This window comes from Armigeres subalbatus, unplaced genomic scaffold (assembly GCF_024139115.2).
Source record: "Armigeres subalbatus isolate Guangzhou_Male unplaced genomic scaffold, GZ_Asu_2 Contig1438, whole genome shotgun sequence".
Taxonomy (NCBI): Eukaryota; Metazoa; Arthropoda; class Insecta; order Diptera; family Culicidae; genus Armigeres; species Armigeres subalbatus.
Window position 1 is genome coordinate 19,384 of NW_026942219.1, and position 5,369 is coordinate 24,752.

Consider the following 5,369-nt stretch of genomic DNA (forward strand, 5'->3'; position numbering starts at 1 on the left):
ACGTTTGCTCGGTATAAAGAAACGAAAGAAGGTAGTTCCTTTTATGGATTAACGCATCTGTCCAGTATAAAGCAAAGGGAAATGTTATGCCTACTTTGAATAGATGCGTCTGCCCTAGAGATAGTCAGGTTTCACATTTTGCAAACCCGAACCCGATTTGTAAATATCCTTCAAACCCGGACCCGACCCGAACCCGGAATTGTTTTCACTCGAGTACCCGAGAATTTTTGTATTCGTAAACTTGTACTTAACCCGAACCCGACATAATTTAATTATTTTAGCCCGCATTAAAGTTTTGCCCGGAAAATTCAAACTAGATATTTACTGGTTCTTTTTAAATCGAAAAAAAAAAATGTTAGCCCAAACAACGAACAAACTTAACAATTAACAAAACTGAATAAAATAATGTTCAGTATTTTATTTCTTAAGAACGTACCCGACCCGAACCCGATATTGTACTAATTCGGCATCAACATTTCAAAAGGGCGAAACTGCTTTGGTAAACAAAACCTTCTCACGTCGCTGGAGGGCTAATTTGAGCCCACCCACGCAATCCAACGCCACTGATGGAAGCAGCGAATCCTCTTCTTTCAATCAATGGTGCTGGATGTTGTGGGTGGGCTCAAATTAGGCCACCAGCGACGTGAGAAGCTTTTGTTTACAAAAGCAGTTTCGCCCTTTTGAAATGTTGGTGCCGAATTTTCAAACTTGAATCCGACTCAAACTCGTCGGGTACGGGTTCGATTCGAGTTTCGGGTTTCAAAACCCGAAACCCGACCATCTCTAGTTTGCCCCGTATAAGGCGAAATGAATTGATAATGTCTTCTTCAAAAGAACGCGTGAATTAGCTCAGAAAACAAAAATTGTTTTATTAAATCAGTTCGACTTTACATTTAAAAAGTACAAATAAGTCTTCATATTAAAAGTTTAATTTTTACTGTAAAAGTCGTTTTTTTAATTAAAAAGTATCCTTTTTTGGTTTACAGTGTAGATTTAAAAGTATTTTCTTTCACCGTAATAATTATTCAAATGTCAAATTGGAACGAAAATTCTAAAAACAAACAAACAAAATAAAATTTATCGATGATCAGTTCACAACAAGACAACAGTCAACTGAGCCAGATCAGCTTTCCACAGATTTATATCAAAATTTGATAAAATAATGACGCCAAAGAGAAGGTAAGTTACGTTATACATATTTAGGAAAACTTCAAAATGTGAGCAAGCGAAATTGATGCGATAAACCCAAACTTTTCATTTTCCTTCAATCCAGGGAACGCCACCATAAAAACAATGAGCGACATGGCGGTTTTTTCATTTCAACTTCCGAAGCGGAGCTAATTCATGCAACCCCTAATCCACACTATACGTTTCAAGCGGAAGTCCCGAGGGAAGGCCTGTATCAGTAAGTATTCAAGCAGGCTTCAGAATTATTCAGACATAAAATTCTTCTGTTTCCTTTTTTCCCAGATTTAATAAGACCAGTTACGTGGAGAACCATCGTTCTTGATTTCATCTGAAATAATAAGCATGCCAATTAAATGAGCCTACGAAGGAATGAATACGATCCATTCTGCTTGTTCGGATGATCTGAATGAACTTGCGGCAGCATGAATCGTCTCGAGTTTATGTGGCCCATAATTGTTTGTTATTACGGTTATTACTCAAACATTCAAAACTCGAGTATAAAGAATACTATCATTTCAGTTTAATTAGTCTGCTATAATGAAATATAAAGAAAAACTACGACGTTTACAGTTTATTCAATATTAAAAAATGATGATGTGTTGGAAGGTTCCTTTGAAGCTCAATTTTCAAATGAAAATAAATAAATATCTCACCTATTTTCCACAGTGTGACCATTTGGATCTGATAGCCGTACAGTTTTGATTTAAAAGTTCGAACTTTTAATTTCAGAGTGACACGTCGCTTTTAAATCGTCGTAGACGCAAAAGTTACTGTACTTTTATTTTGAACATAAGCAACTCTCTACGAAAAAGAACCAACGCAACTTTTTATTTCGACCAATGGTTTTTTTAATTTTATTAATGATTTTTCTTTCTGTGTATGACCGGTATAAGGCGATGGGAAGAGTAACGTCTACTTCAAATGAATGCATCTGCCCGGTATAAGGCGAAAAAAGTTGATAATGCATTCTTTGAATAGATGCGTCTGCCCGGTATAAGGCGAAAGGATGGGTAATGCTTTCTTCAAGTGGATGCATCTGCCCGGTATAAGGCGACAGGGGGGGGGGTAACGCCTTCTTTAATGCATCTGCTCGGTAGAAGGGGAAAGGGATTGATAATGCTTTCTTCAAAAGAACGCGTCTGTCCGGTATAAAGCGAAGGTAGGGGTAACGCCTTCTTTAAATGGGCGCATCTGCTCAGTATAAGGCGAAAGGAGTTGATAATGTCTTCTTTAAAAGAACGCGTCTGCCCAGTATAAGGCGATGGGAAGAGTAACGTCTACTTCAAATGAATGCATCTGCTTGGTATAAGGCGAAGGGAGGGCTAAAGCTTTCTTTAATTGGATGGATCTGCCCGGTAGAAGGCGAAAAGAGGGGTAGCGCCTTCTTTAAATGGATACATCTGCCAAGTATAAGGCAAAAGGAGTTGATAATGCTTTCTTCAAAAGAACGCGTCTGCCGGTATAATGCAAAGGGAGGGGTAACGCCTTCTTTAAATGGGTGAATCTGCTCAGTATAAGGCGAAAGGAGTTGATAATACCTTCTTTGAATGGATGCGTCTGCCCGGTATAAGGCGAAAGGAGTTGAAAAAACCTTCTTTAAAAGAACAAATGTACCCGGTATAAGGGGAAGGAATAAGTAATGCCTTCTTTAAATGGTAGCGTCTGCCCAGTTCAAAGCTGGCAGACGCTACCATTTTTCGGTATTATGTGAAAGGAAGAAATAAATGAATATTCATAAAAACGTCTATCCGTTACAAAGTAAAGAGAGAAGATAATCCCTTTATTATATCTGGCCCGTCTACCAGATGTAATAAAGGATTTGTAAGAGGCAATTGAAATTTTGAAAACTACTTCTACATATTTTGGGAGGACTTCCTCATGCATGTAACTCGGCTTAGCAGGTAAGCAGGTAATAATTGTGGACGTACTGAATGAACACTAAGCTATTATTATCATTATTCCGCGAAATGGTGCATTCCGCGAAATGGTACATTCCGCCAAAAGCCATTCGGCGAAAAGGTACAAACCGCCAAATGTCGTACCGCGAAAAGTTACAAACCGCCAAATGTTATTCCGCGAAATGTTCAACCGCGAAAATGAATTCCGCGAAATAGTTTTCGGTGAAATGTTATACAATCGTCAAAACAATTACGTCGTAGTCACATTCACTAGCAGCCAGAAAGAAAGAGTCCACCTTAGTACGGAGGCCGCGCATATTCTGGTAGTAGATGCGCAAGGCATGAGCAGGGAATTCACCAGACTAAATGGATCCTCTGACCGGCAGGCAATTGTTAGAAACGTTGGATGATATGGCAGGCTGCTCGGGGTTGGAATCAGCGTCTACTGGCTGGATACTGGAAGTAACATATGTTACCGGAAGATAATTGTTCGGGACGATATTGTACTTGCCTGCAATAAGGGTTTGGAAGCGCTCCGTGCCAGACTCAATTACAGGACCGGGATGACTGCGGAGCGCTGGCTGGAGTGGCTCGACTGCAATGAGCGGATTGCGGGCTTCCATTGAGCTAGCAGGCGTGCATCCCGGTGAACGGTTGATTATTTGGATCCTAGACGTGTAGTTAAACGGCAGTTCGGACGGGAGAGTGGAATCATCCATAGTTTCACTAAAAACCAGAGAACTTTCAGACAGAAAAGCGTTCATTGATGGTTGATACTTGCCAGAAAGAGGAGTGCGGAAGCTCCCGTTTCCAATCCCAAATACAGGACCAGGACGGCTGATGATCGTAGGCAGAAAGGGCACGACTGTGTTGAGTGGATTAGGGGCTTCCTCTGTGCTTGTGGGACTCGTGCGTCCTGGAACACGTACATCGTTTTGAAGTATCTTGTTGACTGAATGTAAAGGCTTTTGATTTTATATGTAATTAGATCCCGCATACAATACCATTCATCATTTTTCCAGTAATCTTTTTAGATTAGAAAAAAAAACGTTATTGATTTTTTTACGGTATCGCAATTGTACCATGAATAATTTTGACGATAGCCTCCAACATTTTTAAGTTTTGAATGATACGCTAAAAAGGGCATAAAGTTATTGTCTCAATTCAAAAATGACCCCCTCGCAAAAAAATGCAGTATCATTGAGATTATAATTGGTTTATCGTACATTTACCGATTCAATGGATTCAATGAATAATAATCATTTGTGCATGATCAAAATATATAAAACAAAAAATCTGTAGAAAAATATACCCAAAAATTCAAAATCTGTAGATCATCTAAATAAAAAAACAATTTTCAACAGCATGCTGTCGTTATCTCATTGGGATAGATCAATATGACACCATTGACTGGATCACTATAACTGGTGTGAAGCAGCGAATTAATAAAAAAAAAAAAGCGCTCCGAATTATCGGAACGTGCTCCTCGTCAATCTATGTATTTACTCCATAACCAAGACCGTAATATTCTTCCCATCGACGAGCCGTCGACGATTTCCTCCTTACTTCGTTCCCCTCATCATCGCCGGATCCAATGTTTGTGCAGCATATCCTCACAGTAGCTATGTTTGCTGTAAAATTTATATCACTTTTATACGCATCCCCTCCATTCTCTTCGTAGCCAGCCTTCGCAGACTGGGACGAAATATCTCCGGGAAAAAAATGAACGGAAAGTGGCTGATTGTAATAAAAATTTATACGCATCTTACGATGTAAGCCCTTGTGCCAACGAAGTGTGAAGGCGATTATGTGCTTAAGATTAAATTAAGTTCATCGTTTGGTGTAACGTGAATTCACTGCTTCTACTTTTAGCTGCATGGGCGCGGAGCGACAATTTCTTCATATTCATGACAATATGTTTCCACTGCGCGTTTCAAGTGTTCATTATGTCGCAGAAATTGAAAGATTCATAATATAAATATAAACATTTAATATTTATCATATAAACGTTCTGCTTAAAAAAAAGGATAAACTAGTTTTCAAGATGTTTCTAAACTAACAATTATAGCTTAACAATATTAATTTAAGGTTTGAACGAAACTAATTCTGGACCTTGGGTGTACATTATTTTATAAGCAAACATTGTTTCATAAATTCCGTAGGATATAAATGTTTTTTTATAAGATCCAAGATACACGGATCAGCTGAAAAAAAAAAACAGGCAGATATTTTAATATTCTTGTCTCCATTTAACCTACCAAGTAGAGGCGTGCTTGCCACACA

At 38.7% G+C, this 5,369-nt stretch overlaps 1 long non-coding RNA gene across 1 annotated transcript; it reads left to right on the forward strand.

Annotated features, from left to right (window-relative positions):
• Nucleotides 1-1,024: 1,024 nt before the first annotated feature.
• LOC134202819 (uncharacterized) lies at nucleotides 1,025-1,746 on the forward strand. The gene is made up of 3 exons (XR_009977352.1): nucleotides 1,025-1,179; nucleotides 1,274-1,405; nucleotides 1,471-1,746. It is a non-coding gene; the product is annotated as an uncharacterized LOC134202819 (long non-coding RNA).
• Nucleotides 1,747-5,369: the final 3,623 nt, after the last annotated feature.